Source organism: Thalassophryne amazonica, chromosome 15, assembly GCF_902500255.1.
Source record: "Thalassophryne amazonica chromosome 15, fThaAma1.1, whole genome shotgun sequence".
In the NCBI taxonomy this organism is placed as follows: domain Eukaryota; kingdom Metazoa; phylum Chordata; class Actinopteri; order Batrachoidiformes; family Batrachoididae; genus Thalassophryne; species Thalassophryne amazonica.
Window position 1 is genome coordinate 39,076,242 of NC_047117.1, and position 20,659 is coordinate 39,096,900.

The window sequence follows — 20,659 nt, forward strand, 5'->3', positions numbered from 1 at the left end:
TTGTTCCCACGTGAGGAAACTACCTAGTGAGACCAAAACCAATTTTTGTATAAGGCTGTAAACATTTTTATTTCTGCTCTAAATCAGGACATTTTAACATAGAGCTGAATGAGAACTCTATTTTAAAGCCAGCCTCAAGTGGTCAGTGAAGAAACTGCAACTTTTTCTTCTTCCGGTAGAGCTTTGGAAGCTTAGCGCTTGGTTAGTATCTGCTGATGATGAGGATCATTATGATACAGCAATGGCCTAAGTAGCCAAACTGATCACTAAGGAATGGAAGGAATTGAAACAAGCTACAGCACCAAATCACAACAAAGCTGCCTAAAGGCACTTCACACAAGTCTATAAGGTCTAAAACCCTGGAGCAAGCACACAACTCTGATGCTCAGATATCCTCTCAGAACGGACTGAAATCAAGTCACATATTGACAATGTTATCTCAGGCACCAACGCAACAGACAACTGAAGCACACATTGACAACACAATCAAACACTTGACTAGGGGTCCATACCGGGTCACAGTATTATCAGTGCACCAGTATAAGACATTTGGTATTCTTGTCTACATATTTTCGATGTATCAGCGCTGGATATTGCGAGCCATTAATCCACTGTTTTGTGTGGCAGTGCCAAATGTTTTCAGTTTGCATCGTTTCATTGTGACTCACAGCCCGGTGACAAGGCAAAAAACATGAACAGCACACCCACGGTGAGTTTTAAAAACAAAGATACACTTTGCTTTTCTTTCAAAGTCTGTGCGCTTCACAAGGCTGTGTTAGCACAAAGCTGACAGCAACTAATAACAGAACAGCCAGCAGCACACCTGCGGTGAGTTACAAAAAAATACTGACACTTTGCTCCCTACCCCCAATACAGGGTGTTTCTGAGGATGACACGAGAAAAAAAACATTCTAACCTAAGTTCTCCATTGCTCCTGCTCACAGATTGTGCAGGGCAGGGCCAAGATGACAGAATGCTCCCCCACCCCACCCCTGCACTAAGTGAAATTGATGAGCCATGTAAACATATAACTTAATTTAACTTTTCTGCTTAAGTAAAACCTTTTTTGTTTGTTTGTTTCAAGCAATGTCTAACCTCGGGCAAAACAAGGTCTGTTTGTGGTCCTAGTTTTAAAATCAAGTCAGTTTGGGTTATGGAACCCATAAAAAAAAAAAAAAAAAAGGATTATGGGTTTTGGGGTTCATAATCTTAAAATGCATTTAGGTTGTAATGTCAATTTGGGATACGGTAAAGGCAAAGAAAAGGCAAAAATGTGCAAAAAGAACAGACTAATACACACACATTAACCAGTGTACCTACATTTTTAAAAAGCCGAGTTAAACACAAACATCACACACTACAATATATACATGGATTTAAATTAAATTTAAATAGCTGCAGTCAGAAGCTTATATACATCATCATGGGCATGAAACTCATGGTAATAATTGTACAGCATACATCATCAATGACTTTAAGAAACAAGAATTGGGTTAGTGCAGATAACTGGAACAATCCTGCAAATGGTGATACAAGCACCAAAGTCAGCACAAATACTCCTTTGACATTACTCTTTTGAAAAAACCAAATAGCCACTTGAATTTTCAATAGGCGGCTATGGGTCAATTGAAGAATTATATAGGGGTCAAAATTAAAAATGCTCCAATCAAATTGAAAACTCCACTACATTATTTGTCTGATCATAATGATTCCAAAAAGGTATAGTTTGAATGATCTATGACAGAATGGTCAGGGGTTATGGGGTAAAAACAAAAATGGTGACAAAGGTCAGTTTCAGTTAGTGCAGGGGTCAAAAGTTGCATCATATGCATATGATGTAATTTCTCTACTTAAGGGGGACAAACCATGGCATTTTCAATGGGTTTTTGGGCAAAATACATGCAAACAAAGTGAAAATACAAAGCAAACGTGATGATGCATGGGAAACGTGGACATGTGTTACGGTCTGCTTATGACCCGAGGACAAATGTGTCGAGGGGGTTTTGCAGGTGAGGGAACGGAGCTACTCTGGTTAGCTGTGTAGGCTAACACTTACCGATACAACGTCTCCCACTCGCTTTGTCTTCCATTATCCACTGGGAGCCAAAACAAAAAACAAACAACAAAAAAAACAACACTTTTTGCGACTGCTTTGGTGATTGTAGCTGAAAACAAAACAATACATCATATTTCCATGTGACGTTATACTGTGTATATACTGCACGGAGCGCAGGTCCCCGCAAGCGGTCAAATCCCGCCATATCATGCAGGGTTCAAACGAGACTGTGGTGCCCTATCGCGACTCACCTTTTCAGTTGATTAAAATCGCTAAACGGGACTCTTTTCTATTGTTACAGGCAGAAGCGAGACTTGTCCACCGCTTCACACAGAGAGTTTTTATTTGTTCGCCATTAACGTGCCTTTTTTGTGGGGCAGCCACCAACGTGGTTCTCTGCGGTTAACTGGATCATTAATATCTCCCACTTCTCTGGTTCGTAAACTGAAGTCATTGTCCCTCATGTAAAGGAAAATAAAATAAATAATAATAATAATAGCCTCTGCTCCATGTGCATGTTGTGGGATTTGCTGCAGTTCTGTGCCAAGTAAAGTTGGAAAGACAAATCATTCCGGGTATCAATAACTTCAAAGTGAATGGGCGTTTTAAATCAAATGATACTTCTTTTCAGACAACAAACTACACCAGACCAAAAGTGTTTTTCCCCAAAATGACACGTCCTCCGTTCCATGGGGAAGAACCTATGCCACATTGTCACAGTCTCAGCACTCCCCCAGTACTGTAGGGGAGACCAGGGGCATTCCACCCTGGAAATTTTTTAAATATATATCCCTCTGAAACACTATTGCCTGCATTTTAACAGCCAAATTTTGTGAAGTAAATCCATAGTTTTTTTTTTTTTTTTTGGCTTTGTTACAGCCTTACTTTAAAGTCAAAAGAAATGAGGCATCGAGCCAAAACATGAAAGAGTGTAGAAATATGTATCACTGCACAGGAGCATCAGAACTGCTAACTTATACACAGCAATTTGCTAAAGAAAATCCTTACATTTTTTTCCTTAAAGATTAATTTCTCATTACTCTACATTTTAAAGTAAAAAACACCAAAGAAGGCCCTTTTATAAGCACATAATGCAAAGCTTCACGGGTGCAAAGCCTAAGCAGCCCCTGAACCACCAGCTTTTTAAGGTGATTTTTCGTTTGACGTTCGTTTGTGAGACGCTGAGGACCGCGCCAGGGTTTGACACATCGTGCATGTGAAGGAGGACGGGTGAGGGACACATGCTGTCAGCATACATCAGAGGTGACTATTGTCTGAATGATCGTTAATAGTAATTTGGCATTTTGTTACGCAGTATATTTGAACAGTGATGAGAATTGTGCAGTTTGCTTCTCACTGCCGTGGCGTACGGACTGATGATCCTCCACCTGTTGTGAGAAGCTGCTCATTTACATAAAGCATAAATTCAGACCTGAATGTGTTGCTGATAGTGTGTGCCTCTGAAGGATATTTGCTGTAGCTCTGTTGACTTACCTCACCTTTTCCATCCTTCACAGAGTCAGTTTGTCGTGTCCACCTGGGGGGGTGTTTGGCGGTGAATCTGAGTCCAGAAGCGCCGGGCTTCGATCCCTTTGGGCACTGGAGAGCGCGCCGTCCTTCACTCCGCCAGACAAACCATATATTTATGTTGTACACCAAGTATTGCACAGGAGGGGAAATAAAATTGTTTTGTTTTTGGAACCGCTTTCTGGTTATTTAGCGCTGGGTTTGGTCAGACGTTGGTCCGCTCCTCAACCCGCGTCGGCACATAACAGTAGTTCCCGGCCATTCCAAAATGGACCCAGCGGCAGAAGCGGTTCCATTTGCTGAAGGAGTTCAAGAACACTTGGAGAAAATATGGGAGCAATTACAGCATCTCGTAAACCAAATTAAACAAACAGATGCCCGCGTTACGGAGCTTGCAGCACAAGCCGTTCCGCTTCCTGCTGCTCCAGCTGCGGCACCATCGATACCGGTGCAGATAACTCCGTCACCCAGAGATTCAGCTTCTGAACCAATCATTTGTCATCCGGAGCCTTATGCGGGAAACGTTGAAGCCTGTGCTCCGTTTTTGATGCAATGTTCTCTGGTTTTTGCTCAGCGACCGACTTCCTTCTCTTCTGATGGTAGCCGTGTCTCATGTGACAAATTTGCTCCGAGGTGACGCCTTAGCTTTGGTCACTGCGTTGTGGAGTAATAACTCTCCATTGTTATGGTCCTTTAAGGATTTCTCCCGGGAGTTCCGATTGGTTTTTGACCATCCGGTGAAAACAAATACCGTTGCCCAACGGTTGCTGAATCTCAGGCAGGGGAGGCGGAGTGCGGCGGATTATTCCGTGGATTTCCGAATTTTTTCTGCTCAGTCCGGTTGGAATGCCGCAGCTTTAAGAGGAGTGTTTGTGGATGGTTTGAACGATTCATTAAAAGACGAGCAAGCAGTCCGTGACGAACCAAAAGATTTAGATGAGCTAATATCTTTGGTTATTCGTCTAGATGATCAGATAAAGGAGCGTGGACGCGAGAGAGGGCGGACATCAGAGCGGGTCTTTTCGTCTCGGGGCTTTCCCCGACACAGATCTGGGCTGCCTCTTCTTCGCCCCACTGAGACTCCTCCGACGAGACCTCTGGCTCCTCTTGCGGATGAGCCCATGCAGCTCGGACGAGCTGAAGCCGCCATATTGCCCCGGTCACATAAGCGTCAAGAAAGATAGTGATGACGTATCTCCAGGTGTTCTGGGACAGGCATAAAACCTTTGGTTGTTTAGTTATTTGGGCTATTTTTGTTTTCTTGTAAGGGGTTATAAATTGTTTGGGGATTTAGAGGCGGTTCTGGTGGAGTGAACGACTGGCTGTTCGGAGCTCGGCTGGACTCAGGTAATCGGTCGTTTTCATTATTTGGACTTAGGTATTTTCTGTTTGAGGATTGGGTTGTTTTGTTTTGTTGTTTTTTATTTCCCTGCTTCCTTAACCCCAACCTCACATTGCTCTAAGACCGTTTGTCTTTTGGGTTGTGGGGTGGTGCAGGTTGGTCACGCTGAGCGTTTCTCAGAAGACCTCTGCACCTAGGGGGGGGGGTTGTCAGGGGCGTTTTTTTGGGTTTGGTTAGGGCCCGGTTCCTCTCCAGCCCCGGTGGGCCTTTGACCGTTCGTCATTGGTGTTACCGGGGTGTGGTGCAGCGGGAACATACCTCAGTCGGAGTGGTGGGCCGATCTGTTGCCGTTCGCCATTTCGGTAGTTCCACCCCTCCCGATGGGCTGGTGGTATGGTCGGGTAGGGGCACCAGACGTATTTCTGGTTTTCCGCTGCGCTTTGGGGATGGGACCGGGTTAGTTTTTCCTGTTTCCTTCCCCAGCTTAGTAGTTTTGTGCCGTTCACCAAAATCGAGCTAACGATAGGCTCTGGGAGTGATCTGGGGTCTTTCGGGGTGCTGGGGGGGGGTAACAGGGTTTGCCAGTTGTTTTATTTGCCCCCGGGGTGTTTTAATGAAGTCCGCCGGGGGTTGGATTTTGTGTTATGTTTCCTTCCAGTTTCCACCTCCAGGGTTGATGGGACGGTCCTCTGGGGGGGAATTGATTGTGGGGCCAACTAACCAAGTGTGGCCGGGTCTGGGGTTCCTGGGTTGTGGGGAGGGTGCCTCCTGGGGTTGATGGTACGGTCCTCTGGGGGGCGCTGTTCCTCCATGTAAACCTGGGGACCTCTGTAAGATTCCGGTTTTGGTTGTCTCTCCTGGAACTGGCGGTAAAGGTCTTCTGGGGGGGGGGGGGGGGGGGGGGGTTTGTTTGTTATTTTTCTTTGTGAATTTATGTTTGTATTGTGTTGTTGGGGCTGTTGTTATGTGTCGGACGCAGCTCGGAGAACCGACCAGCGTTTGAAGGACCCAGTATGAAATAAGCAGAGCACGGTACAAAGGCTAACTGAATTTAATACATAACAGTGATACGAAAATAACAGAAAGTGCGGTCTGGCGTGGTGCGCTCCCAGCAGCGCTAACGGTCCGGAGCCAGAAGCTGTTCGGACCCAAGGACCCCGCCGACACCCCCCAGGTGGCCGCAACAAACCGAGTCTGTGAAAGAAGGAACCATTATGTGAGTCCACACTCAACACACAGAGAGAACACTCAAAGGTGTACAAACAGCAAACACTTCCTGGCTTGATTACTAATCAGCTTCCCAACCTGCAGGCATGGAACATCCAGTTCACAAAACTCCACTGCAGTGGAAGCCGATACATGACTAACATACAGCTCAATTTAATAAAGGTGTGAGGGACACCACATTTACTGACTGTATAAATGTTAGTCACAAAATCTAACGTACCTCAGGAAGTGTGCTGACGAGCGTGAGACCTCACCCCCTCCTCTTTCACAGACCGTGCATCAAACCCTGGACGTTCTCTGCATCCACTGATGATGAGATGGCTCCCGATCTCACCCGTCTGGTCACAAGGTCGAGTCTCTGGCAAATACACACTGTATACTCCAGTCTTAAATGCCACCATGTTCCAATCCATATAGATGCACCTCAGCTGTGAGTCCTGACGAGCCGCAGGTGATCAGGGTGAGGTCCTGATAACCTCAGCAACACAGCCACTCAGTCCCAAATGCAAGCCACCTGGAAGGAGAAACAAAGGACAGAAACAAAAAGGCAGCCAGGCCCCCCCAGCCATATAACAGCTGTGTTGGGTTATTGCATTTGGGAGTTTTTCTTTTCTTCCCGGCGTTAGATGGGACGGTCCCCTGGGGAGGGTTTGGGTGGGTTTTGTGTTTTTCTTCTATGTTGGGTTGTATATGGGACTTTTTTGGGGGTTTTCTTGATGCCAGCCGGCCTTCCAGCCGTGGTGCCCTGTCCTGCCGTCTGCTTTCTGTCGTGGACCCCGGAGGGAGGTGCTGTTCTCGGGCCTGGTCTGTTCGGTCGCCGGAAGGCTTCCCGTTGATGGGGAGGTACTGTTGTGTGTTGGGGGTTTGGCTGGATATTTTTGTGTTGTTTTCTTTTCTTTGCTCTCCAGGTGGTATGCAAACTGGTTTTTGTCTGTGGAGAAGGTGCTGGCAGAAGAGTCCTTCACCCTCATCAGCATTATTAGCTGCACTTGTGGAGGATGTTCACGTGCAGGCCTAATGACTCGCAGCACCTGTGGATGATGCTCACGTGCAAACTTAAAGACTTTCAGCTGAAGCAGATAATGAGATGGCGTTCTGCATTTAAGCCATGAGTGATTCAAACAGAATTGCCGGGAACTCGACCTTGTGACGTTCGTTTGTGAGACGCTGAGGACCGCGCCAGGGTTTGACACATCGTGCCTGTGAAAGAGGACGGGTGAGGGACACATGCTGTCAGCACACATCAGAGGTGATTATTGTCTGAATGATCGTTAATAGTAATTTGGCATTTTGTTACGTAGTATATTTGAACATTGATGAGAATTGTGCAGTTTGCTTCTCACTGCCGTGGCGTACGGACTGATGATCCTCCACCTGTTGTGAGAAGCTGCTCATTTACATAAAGCATAAATTCAGACCTGAATGTGTTGCTGATAGTGTGTGCCTCTGAAGGATATTTGCTGTAGCTCTGTTGACTTACCTCACCTTTTCCATCCTTCACAGAGTCAGTTTGTCGTGTCCACCTGGGGGGTGTTTGGCGGTGAATCTGAGTCCAGAAGCGCCGGGCTTCGATCTCTTTGGGCGCTGGAGAGCGCGCCGTCCTTCACTCCGCCAGACAAACCATATATTTATGTTGTACACCAAGTATTGCACAGGAGGGGAAATAAAATTGTTTTGTTTTTGGAACCGCTTTCTGGTTATTTAGCGCTGGGTTCGGTCAGACGTTGGTCCGCTCCTCAACCCGCGTCGGCACATAACATGTATGTGTATATGTATGTATGAGATTTTACGATTACTTAATATGATTAACGGCTGCATGAAATACTAATAGTGACAACAACACAAGGACAGGTTGAATTAATATATATACATTAAAGATAATTAAAAATAAAACACTGCACATTCAAGGATCCTGCCCATTCTAACCCTACATTTAGTCTGTGTGTTTTTAATGCACTACATTCCACAATGTTTTTAATGCAGCATACAAGATGAGACCCACACACAGACAAAAAAAAAAAAAAAAGAATGGGTCAGATACAACGCAATAATCAAAGTCACACTATTTTGAAAGGTTGTTTAATCATTGTTGTTGTTGCTGTGGTATGGATTGATGTTATGATTATTGCTATTAATATACACAGATGTGTTTTGTAGATGTGTGTGCATGTATGTATGCATATGTGTATATATACCTCCTTGTGTATCATGTCTGTATTGTTTTATGTTATATGGTTATTATCCTCATGCATTTATTTCTTTATATTACCGTTGTTGCCAGTGCTCGTTAATGCCTGTTTTGTTTTATGTTATGTTGTCTTTGTCTTCTAATAAAGAAAATTTAAAAAAAAAGAAATTATTCGATCCACCGATATCAAAAGCCTTTTTGCTTAACAGTTCCCTTATCGGTCCTTCAGAGCGGCTGTTGTTTTGAGGTTGTTTGTCGGGAAAAAGATCATTTCTCTTTGTTGATGGCAGACTCTGCAGCGGGTCTGTAATCAATTGTTTCTGTAACGGGTCCGCTTTGAAGCTGGAACCAATGAAGCACTGCTCACTGTTTCACTAAATCTCTGCTTCGCTGCATTTTAGAAGCAGCAAGTCTGCTTCTTAACCCCTCTCAAAGCCATTTAAAGATGTCAAAATGAGTCACTTTTGTGCAGATTAAAGTCACTAACTGGGACTCTTGTCTTGGTGCAGGCAAGACACGAGAATCGTCCTCTGTTCCATTTGCACAGCTCCAAACGTTGCGCCACGCTCTGCCAACTCAAGTTAAGAGTCTGATCGGAATTAATAACTTCAAAGCGAATCGCCATTATAAATCAAATGACACCTCATTCCAAATGTCCTGCGTTCTTTATGAATTGCATCCTGACATGCAGGGCAGCTGAGCTCAGCTCAGTGGTATGGAGTGATATTCATGCCAATATATGTCTAAACGGAAATGCTTTTGACAAAAAACTACAGATTTTGTTTATTTCTATTTAACTCCAGAGATAAAGGATCCAGTGAACAATTTCACATTTATTTACTTTGACAATAAAATGTTGACATTGAAAACCTGTAAAGCCTACTTTTATTACACAGAAAATTCACAAGAAGTATCGACAAGGGAATCGATAAAGAATCAGGTCGATAATGGTATCGATAGATAAAATCTTATCGATACCCATCCCTAGTACTGTGTGTGCCACGGTACACTGAAGAATGAATGATGGAGTCTCCCCTATGTACATACTGTAAGCGTGTCACAATACATTTATTTGTATTGAACTGTACAATACATATGTGATGGCTCGGTACACAGAAGTGAACTCAGAATACACGGCCCGACTCTGCACAGTATGATTATATACACACAGCATAACATGACTGAAGCATGTAAAGTGGAACCAAAGTTGGCATGATTCCAGCTCCAGTCAGACAACATAAGTAGTCTAAGCCTTAGCTCAGGACATGAGCACACTATTGCTGATGGAGCCACTCAAAAACCATGTAGAGTGAAAAAGAAAGAGAAAGCAAAACTCCTTCCACACAGCAGTTAGTTAGTTAACCCACCTGCCTCCATTAAACCTCCTGTGTGGGAAAATTTCAGGTTCTTCATGATCTATAGCACCAGTGAAGAGCAAGTCATGACTCGCACAAAGTCTGTGTGCCGAAGGTGTGCCACTCTTATCGGAATGAATCATCACTGTTTACTTGCACATTTGCCTTTCTGTTGATGGTGCTTTTTAACCCATTGTACAACATTCTAAACACAAGTGTGAAATGAACCGTGACTTCTGTGTATCGTGACACCACCAGTGAATATACTGGTGTAAAAGTGTGGCCCCTGTGCATGTATGGAGATACTGAATATCTGATGGTAAATGACAAGAGAGTACTCTTAAAATGACTCCACAATGACTACAAGAAAGGTACACCATTCTTTATTATATAACGGCTGAGTGGATCCTTGTGATTTGATTGGTGCTTTGTATGTCACATGACAGATTAATTCATCCCATTTGTGTTGCATTGCATTCGGTTCCATTTAGAGTGCAAATTTGGTTCCATACATTTGGCACCATTGCACTCTCACGTGCACGTGTACATGCACGGCCTCATGCACACATGCACATGTGATCACACATACACAAGTGCGCAGAAGTATGCGTGCATGCACATGTGCGAGCATGCTCGTGCACGCATACTCATACGCATACGCATGCACATGCACGCGCGCGCACGCACACACAAAACCAATCCACTGTGTTGCCTGGAGGTTGTTAGCAGGAAGAGAGAACAAAAGCTGGACTCATTTTTGACGTGATTTTTTTATTTATTTTTTTGCTGCACTGAGGACGTATAGAGGGTTATTTTTGTTGTTCACGCACGCACAAGCGCCGACCAGGTTGCGTGTGTGTGTGTGTGTGTGTGTGTGTGTGTGTGCACGCGGGGGACACAACTCTCCTGAGACATAATTTGAGCTAACTGACACTGCTAATTCTTGTAAGATACACACACACACACAAAACAAATCCACTGTGCTGCCTGTTAGCAGCAAGAGAAAGAAAACCTGGACTCATTTCTGACGTGACTTTTTTTTTTTTTTTTTTTTTTGCTGCACTGAAGAGGTACAGCTGGACCGAGCAGTTGCGTGAGCGCGCGCACGGGACAGTGACATGATGATTTGATTGAGTTAACTGACGCTGCCACACACACTCACACACACACACACACACACACACAAAATCCAATCCCCTGTAAGCCGTCTGGATGCATGAAGAGCTGCTAACATGAAACGCTGATGTGATTTTTGGCTGAACTGAGGAACTACACAAAGTCTTTTTTTTTTTTTTTTTTTTTATGGAAGTCCGAAGTCAGTGCACAGCATCACTGGACTACATGTCACAGTGGAACACCAAAATGTAAGTCTCTTTTCTGTCATTTATAAATTAATAAAATATCAAATGACAATGATCTATTTTAGCCATTATATAAAACAAATAATGAATGTTTTTACATTCTTTCAATGGTACAAATATTTCACCGAGCTTTCACCATTGAACTCATAAACATTCATTATTTGTATACCATACCAACGTTACATTCACAGTATTAAAAACTGGACAATCATGTGCAATGTGTTTATTTTACTCTTTGGTTAAGCACATTTCAGACTTTAACATTTCAGACATTAACTGAAATAACAAAAATAAGGCACAGACTGAAGCTAGCCCTGTGCCTTATTGAATTAATCAAAATTTAAGTTTTCAATTGGGAGGCATTTATAACTTCTCATCGTCCAACAGTAACTTAACATGCTACCATGTAGTGGGCAGTAGAGCTTCGTAAGTATGGGCTGACGTGACTTACTGATTTCTTTCAACTCCAAGTCTGTCAATTAATAAGCACTGATCAAATTATAAATATATAACTATAACTCACAGACATTATTTTAATCCATCGCTTGTGCCCTTCTGGGTTTTTTCTTATCCATGGGAAAGTTTTGTCAAACAAACATTGGTTTGCATATGCATCTTGGATCTTTGTGCTCGCTACTTTGAATATCACTCTGGCTTTCACGGCATCTTACACGTCTATAATAACTGTTTGCAAAGTCATCAATAACGCAAGGTGCACCTGCGATGTTTACACTTCACCTGAACTTTAGGTTTAAGGCAGAGGTCTCAAACTCATTCCAGAAAGGGCAGAGAGGGTGCAGGCTTTCTTTGCAACCACCCATTCCACCATGTGATTTCACTGATTAATATCAATTTGAGCAGATGGAATCAGTTAATTCCACCTGCGCACACCAGTGGCTGAAAGACAGAGAGTGCCCTGTGAGCCCATTCGATCCCTCTCATGGCAGGTGTCAGCAAAATTCCAGTTGACACACATGAACATCCAACACTGATTGCTTGGTACTTAGAAAATGTGGGGCCATTTGCAGTGTTAGCACGAAAACAGTCAGCACACGATCACTTTCCATTCGAGCTGTTAACATCCCTGCACAGGGGTGAATTTTTTTCTAATGTCTTAGTTGATGACGTTTTAAGCCATAAAGTTCTGTATAATTGTGGGTGTGGTTGCTTTGAATGGCAGCTGTTGTGCCCAGCGTCTCCACCTCTTGCAGTGTCTGACCATAGCTAAGTCAGCTGGATGCCGAGCCACTCACTGTTGTGGAGGCTGTCTGTCGTTTGCGGTATTTTATGACAAACACCTTGAATAATATGATGTGTTCCCATGCACAGTCCCCAAAAATATGATTTAATAAACACCCATACCGAGGCTAGCCTGTTAGCTGGTTCAGACTCGAACAAAAGGGCACGTTCAGGCTTCTTTCATCACCCACGCTCCAACCCTGTATGCATTAATGAGTTCATCGTGAATCAGTGCAAGATGGGCTCAACATGGCGCCGCTCAGACAAGGTCCCTTTTGAAAACCTGTGGGTAGGCATGGGCCGGTATGAGATTTGGACGGTATGATAACCGTGGGCAAAAATACCACGGTTTCACCATATTATGTATAGCTTTAAAATGTGCTTTAAAAACATTATGGCTATTTACATATGAAGCGTGCGTGATTCAGGCGCACTAATTGACGCGATGTCTCCCGCTACAAGCACCATACCACTGATAACTTTAGAGAAAATACCAAAATAATAGTCACTCTTTTAGACATGTAGCATCTGCCCAGTGAGAAACATGACTTACTTGCTTAGGGAGAAACGTGGCTGGAATAAGGTCCGGAATTCCGGCTGCTCAATACTTGGCCCAGCTTCACCAACAAAGTGCTTGGAATAGATGTATTTGTCCTTCTTGACATGTTTGTGGGAGAAATTTGGTCGACCACAAGCACAACTCGAGTCCACCACTTGTACTTCTCAGTGGTTTCAAAGATGGGATAAAGTTTACTCCTTCCATGTAATTATTTGCATGTATCTTGAATCTCTCCGCGTCTGACATAGGCCATAGCGACGGTGCTTTGTTGCCACCGTTTTTGGCTTGAAAGGCTATTCTGCAGAAAATTAAACAAAAAAGCCGACTTGGTCCTTTTGGACGGAGGAAAAAGTTCAGCGCAGGCTTCGCCTCCTTCAGCCGTGATGCAGAGCTAGCTAGCATTAGCTGCCTGTTTGTAACAGAGACAGAGGTGCACGTCAGGGGGAAGGGTAGCAGCGGCCGCCTCCCCTCTGCCTGTCAAGAATTCTCATAACCTGCTCATATCGTAGGGACAGTATAATGGAAAATTTTAGTGGTTTTGATACTGTGGCTTTTTCATACCGCGGTATACCGTGAAACCGGTTATCGGCCCATTTCTACCTATGGGTGACATCACGCAGGCTCTGTCCAATTTATATATGATCAGTGAGTGGTACCACTCCACCGTGCACAGTTTACAATCATAGTCAAAGAAGTCTGTAATTTCAGAGTTTCCATCATTGTTGTGGTGACTTCCTTCAGTATTCTGCTTTTTTGCATGTTGCTGTTACTGAGAACATGGTAGGGCTTTTACTTTCTGAAGCCAGAGTTGTCCACCTCTGCCACACAGTATCATACAGAGGTGACACTGATCACAAAACCCACGGTTCAGATGGGATCATTTCATTTCAGCAAGAAAAAAAGAAAAAAAAAAGAAATGAATAAACAATAATTGGAGTTGTATTATGTTCAACTTCTCTCAATGTGCATGTAGAAATATCATTATCTTCATTGTGGAATTCATTATCAATTAAATTAGCAAAGTTTTCTCATATTTAATTTGGTAATACAGAATTAAAGTATTTCTGTATGCTACAGAATTCATTTCTGAATAGCACATTTATTTAAAAACAGTTCAGCCATGGTGGGCAAACATTTGTTATTCATGTATCAGGCGTCACTGAGGGTTTCCACGTGATAAAGTTTTTATTTTCATAGCTACCACCCACTCTCCTTTGATATCAAGGACCTAATTAAATAAAGGTTTGCCTGTGTTAAAATTTAGGATAAACCGATCCACAATTTTTCACTTCCGATCCGATCCCGATACTTGAATTTGGCCAATCTGCCAATACTGATACTTTTCTGATTCGATACCAGAGCTCTGTTTCCTTTAATATTATTATTATCTCACCACCCTGGGAGGTGATGGTCTAGTGGTTAAGGTGTTGGGCTTGAGACTAGAAGATCCTTGGTTCAAATCCCCACCTGACTGGAGGATCACTAGGGGCCCCTTGGGCAAGGTCTTTAATCCCCTACTGCTCCTGGTGTGTAGTGAGCACCTTGTATGGCAGCACCCTGACATCGGGGTGAATGTGAGGCATAACTGTAAAGTGCTTTGAGCGTCTGATGCAGATGGAAAAGCACTATATAAATGCAGTCCATTTACCATTATCATTATTGTTGATTTTATATGAACATTTTCTTAAAAAGGAGACCTAAAAGTTGAGCTACAATTTGCCAGGAGGGGTATCTACGATGAAAGCCTAGATTTGATGTTTTGGTGAAAGAATTAAGTACTTTTATTTTTTTATATAGACTTTTATAGCCTTATTTTTTTTTTTTTTATAGATTTAAAGAGAAAAGACAGCACTCTCTCTCTGTCTCTCTTCCTCTCTCTCTGCCTGTCTGTCTCTCTCCCTCTGCCCCTGTCTGTCTGTCTCTCTCCCTTTCTCAGTGTTTGTCTGTCTCTCTCCCTCTGCCCCTGTCTGTCTGTCTCTCTCCCTTTCTCAGTGTTTGTCTGTCTCTCTCCCTCTGCCCCTGTCTGTCTGTCTCTCCCTTTCTCAGTGTTTGTCTGTCTCTCTCCCTCTGCCCCTGTCTGTCTGTCTCTCTCCCTTTCTCAGTGTTTGTCTGTCTCTCTCCCTCTGCCCCTGTCTGTCTGTCTCTCTCCCTTTCTCAGTGTTTGTCTGTCTCTCACTTTCTCTCTCTCCCTGTCTCTCTCCCTTTTTCTCTTTCACTGTTTTTGTGCTGCACAAACTTCGAACTTTTCCGAAACACAAAGCCTTTCAACTGTAAAATAAATGTATCATCATCGATGATCACGTGCAGGATTTTAATAGAGATTTTTTTCCCTTTCAGCGGACAGAATCTCTGTTCGCTGTCCTACTCGGCTGCACGCTGAGCTTGCTAACAGCTAACTTTTTAGCACACATTTTCAGCAACAATTCAGTTCATTTTTTTTCAGAAAAGTTGTGGTCAACAAACAGACAATTTGAACCCGAGGGCTGGGCAGAAATTTGCCGCTAACCACAGTTAGAACACTGCAGAAGAGAGCTCTCTCGAACAGCCTGGTTTCAAAAACCTCCCCTCCTCCCACTCGGCAGTAAACAAGCAGAGAGCAAACAACAGCAGTTGAGAAGAATCACAGTGGCTCTTCTCTGGTATCGCAAAATGTCACGGGTTGGATTGGTATTTTCCGACATGTTAATTACATCGATATCGGAATCCGATACTGATCTGGGACTGGATCAGTCCCATCCCTAGTTAAAATGTGTGCAAATACCATAGCACTCCCAAACTAGAGCAATGTGCCGGTAGAGCACAAACCTCTGCCAAGGCTAGTTTCAAATTCCACATTTTTTTTAACCTTGGAAAAAAAATTCAAGGTCAAAGTCCTGTTAGAAGTGAAGTCCTGTCAAGCTAAAATATAATACTAAATATAGATCAAAAGGGTTTCCAATGTTAAAATCAAATATCCGCTAAATCCGCAACATGTATCAGATGCGGATCAAATGTAATCTGTTCATTGAGCGTGACAGTTTGCACTTCATTGTCACAAATGAGAATGACTGAGGCACTCTGACTGAAATATAATGCAAAATGTACACCAAATGGGCTTTTCAATATTCGATTCAAATGTTCACAAAATCCACAATCCGGATCAGATCTAGATCAAAACTTTAATCAGGCGATAGTGACTGCCATTTTGCACCTCACTTTCAAATATGAGCGTGACTGGGACATGTTTGTTTAAGATATAATGTAAAACATACATTAAATGGGGTTTTCAATGTGAAATTTAAATGGCCACAAAATCTGTAATCTGGATCAAGCTTTGCAAGTACCAGTAGCATAGCAGTAGTACTAGTAGTAGTAGTCATAGTAGTTGTCTCTTCTTGAGGTAGCTTGAGTCACACCCTAACAGTTGTCTGGAATCTGGGATCAGTGGGAGGCGATAGCTTTGTTTGTAAAGATGAAGTTTTCATTTCAGTCTCTAAATTACACTTGCCTTGGTGCAGATAATCAGTCAGTAATTTTAAATAAAATGTCTCACTAGAACAACTTCCTTTAATTTTAAAACATCATACAAATAATAATAATAATGAGCACAGCTATTTTTGCAGTTTTTACTTGTTCCAGCAATTTCAGTGTATCAAAACAAAAAAGGCAAAAACCATAACCTCTTGCATTGCAACTTTTTTTTTGAAAAGCTGCCACATCATGAAATCCCAAGACCCTGCAGCAGCTTATTATAAAAATCACGAGTGAAGAAAAATTGTCTAATAATAAGCTGTGCATATTACACGGGAAAGGTAAATTGCTTGTGTTCAACTGTACATTGCACTTAAACATCAAAATTCATTGACTAGATGGGGACTTCATCAAAGAGAGTGACTATACGCCCAACCATTGGGTCAGTAAAGTAAATTCGTGAGCATATACGCCCAACCACAACTGACCAATGAGGGTGCTTGTAAGCGCACTTCCAGTTTCAACGCAGGAGGGAAAAAAGGCGGATATTGTCTCGCCGGCTGCGGGAGGGTTCGCAGCCCGCAGAGGAACTGTGATCTAAAGTGGTTCTGTTTGGCTCATCACACCCAGGGAACTGTGTCAAACTAACACCATCTTACAGCCAACAAGCAGCATTTTGTTCAAAAACGGTTTCATCGTCGTTAACAGGCTTCCACTCAAAATGCTTATGAAGTTTGTCTGTTTTCATCCACTGCGGTGTTTTCGCAGGAATTAAAGACGGCGCCATTAAATGTGTCAAACATATGCCGCAATAGAGCCTTAAAAAGTGGTGTAAAAAACGTAGTTTAGATGCACAAAACATGTCAAATACACGATCACGGTTGGGCGAATAAGATAAGACATTATATTTATTTGCCCAACGGTTGGGCAAATAAATATAATTTGCCCAACCGTTGCCTTCATCAAAAGATGTGGACTTCACATTTTGTACCCCATGGAGTCCTAGGGACTCAAAATAGAGAGGTTTATAATATACTGGAGGAGAATTTTATAAAATTTAAAACATGGCTAGCTAGTTTCCCTACATTCTGGACACTTTATTTCTATGGCTTTAAAGGTCATTCATATAAAGGCTTGTGATTAAGTATCAACACACTTTCAGAGTTAAACAATATGGAATACAAAATATAATAAGTGATTATTTTTACTTCCATGAGCAAATCCAAAGATCAAAGTAAGGTAAGTTACTGATTTTATCCAGCAGAAGAAACAAATCTATTTGTTGGTAGACGTAATCTGAGTATTTTGTGATGTCACCTCTACTTCAAGCAGAAATGAGAAAAATATCAGAGAACAAAGAAACAATTTGGCTTTTACAGATTACCAGGAAATGCAGTCTTAAACAAGACTATATGGGTATGCAGACATATTGAGGTATCATACTGTGGTAATCACCAATGTGATTGCACATCCAGAGCTCAATGTAAAGTTAGCCAAACTACCTGTAACTTTGAATGGGAATTTATAGTTTTTTGTATATATTGATGCCATTACCAATACTGCTTCTTGGCTTGATTCTTTACCGTATCCCTTTTCAATTCCTGATAACTTTTCTTGGTGGAAAAATGAAGGCCTACACAGGTTTTACATCAATGCAGCCGTTTCTGTTGTAGCTGTATGCAATGTATGATTGCCAGATGTGATATTATGACACATACATTTTGTAATGCATAACTGTCAGAATACCATGCTGGAATTGAAAAGAGAAGTTGATCATGTCTGAGAGAAACAACTCCGATGGGTTGAACTGATTCTCAGCTGGAACCAGTTCTCGATTCCCATTTCTACCTGTAGCATCAGCGCACGTTAACTCTAGAGGCAGCAATGACTGCAGAAATGGTTCAGAGAAAGCAAACAATGTCACAAAGACTTCTAATATCTGTATTATTTCTGGTTAAGACCTTTGTCCATATAATGTGGTGGAAAAAATAGGCTCACATCTGTGCTGTGAAGTTTTCTGGGGCATTTTGGTCTAACATTTCATTTATTTTCTTGTGGTTGAGCAGAAATGGCTCACCCACAAAATATAAACAAAAAAAAATATATATATACTTTTTATCCATTCTACATTACATTTTCCCACTTTTATTTTCAGTCAAGTCCGGAGTTTTGAAATGACAGCTTTGTTTCACATCTCTTCAAAAAGGTATTATATTTATTCACCAAATACTATGATTTTCCTGTAATAAAACTCAGAAAATGTATAATATGAATTACTATATATACAGTCCCTACAAGTGTTTTATTCAGCTTTGTCCCATGGTCTAGTGTTGAATAAAGCAAACAAATAACACAATTAATTGAAAGTTTGAATCACAGTACTTGCACAATAGCGACACTTCATAATACATATGGTTTTGGGACCCAAATATCATTAACATACTGAATAAGAAAATAAGTGTACTGATCCAATCTCAGAGTTACATTTAAATAACTAAAATTTTGACGCCAAAATCATGTCAATAAAATTATTCAGAACTTTGAAGTTTTGACTCTTTCTTAAACAGGCATAAATCTAAAACCAAAATGTTTTGGTGGCCGTTGAAGCACCATGAGCACTCCTACAGTCCAAAGTCATTCTGAAAATCCACAGCCTTAAATCGTCTAAGGTTTTGTGAAGCATTAACTCATTCCTGTCTGAGGTCGTTGTTCCACCGTAACTAAGGCCGCCCACCGACGGCGTTTCCGGAGGAATTGTTCGCCAGGCCGCCAACACCTGTCTGAGCTGCGCGTCAGTCGAGGTTTCAACACCCTCACCCTGAACTACCAGGAAAACCACCCAAACAGCACGGGGCCGCTCACAACAGGAAACCACATCTGGGTCTGACTGGCAGCTGCAGGTGCGTTCTGCAGAACACACTGTGAAACGCACTGGACTAGCTTACCTGTTGTTTGACCTGTTGTTTTCCTTCAGTGTCGCTCAGGCCAGGTGTGGGTGAAAGTACGCAAGTTGTAACTGCACATCCAACTCGAGGAAAAAAAAAAAAGAGCCGCGCTCCGAACGCAGACAAAATATGAGTAGAGAAAATTAAAAAGAAAGTCCCGGAATAACGAAGGACGTAAGAAAGAACATTGAACCGGCCAGCGCCTGTCTGCTGCGGTGGGGGCGGGGCATTACGGCAGAGGAGGAGGGCGTGGCCAAAAAAGCAGGAGGGGCGGAGACTCTCGACCTGCAGGTGCTTCACCTTCACTTTGCACCTCCATCAGGATTGACTCACTTCTGCCTTTTCTCTCTTCACTTGTAGGAGACAAGAAATTTATTTTTTAAACGGGTTTCGTTTGTTCCATTTGGGGGGGGGGTAGCCTCTCTCAGCAGTCATAGGGTGTGAGGTAGGGTACACCCTGGACAGGACACAAACACATTCACCCCAGTCAATTTAAAATATCCATTTCACCTAATCTGCATGTTTTTCGATGTGGGAGGAAGCCAGAGCACCCAGAGGGAACCCACACAGGCAACATGAAAACTCCACACATAAAGGGCGGAACGCGAGCCCACAACCTTCTTGTTGTGAGGCAGCAGTGCTCACCACTAAGCCACCTCGCATTCACTCTAGCCAAAAATATATATTTTATTACTTTAAGTTCAGTTACTGAAGTATGCACTGTCTCCCAAACTAGCTTTTTAGTAAGGTTTTTTTGTCACAATATTAATGAAATATGTATTGATAAATAAACCATACTTTATTGTGATCACAGCACAATATGCAACAAGCTGTTGAATTATTTGTCTTTTCTTAGAGCAATTATTGGGAAAATACTAAGAAACATGTTCCAAGGTCATTCTGAAGTCAAAGTCTGCCCCTTCAGCCCGTCTCTTGTTTTCACTCAGCGTCACCACAGTAAATTGGAGGTGGACCTGCATGTTGATTTCACAGATTTTACACCTGGTGGCCTTCCTGACACAGCTCCGTACTGAATAATGGGCAGTGGTAGGGTTTGAACCAGGAACCTTCTGCACTACAAACAAGCCCACTTGTCCACCATCCCTGCTAAAATCCTGTTGGGAAAATGCTGAGCAACATGTTCCAAGGTGTTTTTAAATTTTATATATATATTTAAACCAGTTGTGGTTCCTAATTCTCCAGACTACATATAGGTACTTACATACGACCATAGGGGGCGCTTTACTTGTGAAAGTAACAGAAAACAAACACTAACAAAGAATTAAATAAAGCACAGCAGCACAGGTAATGTCACTGCCAGCAGGTGCGAAGAATTGATAAATGCTGTTATTGTGTTGCAGAACTCTTTCCTTATTTTAGCTTAAAGATAAGATTTATTTCTTTCTACTT

At 42.5% G+C, this 20,659-nt stretch overlaps 1 protein-coding gene across 1 annotated transcript in view; it reads right to left on the reverse strand.

Annotated features, from left to right (window-relative positions):
- The window catches only part of ugt8 (UDP glycosyltransferase 8), a 105,561-nt gene extending 86,161 nt beyond the window's left edge, over nucleotides 1-19,400 (reverse strand). The window contains exon 1 of the mRNA XM_034187511.1: nucleotides 19,250-19,400. The gene's annotated coding sequence lies outside the window, so the exon portion shown is untranslated. The remainder of the gene's footprint in view (nucleotides 1-19,249) is intronic.
- Between the last annotated feature and the right edge of the window lie 1,259 nt (nucleotides 19,401-20,659).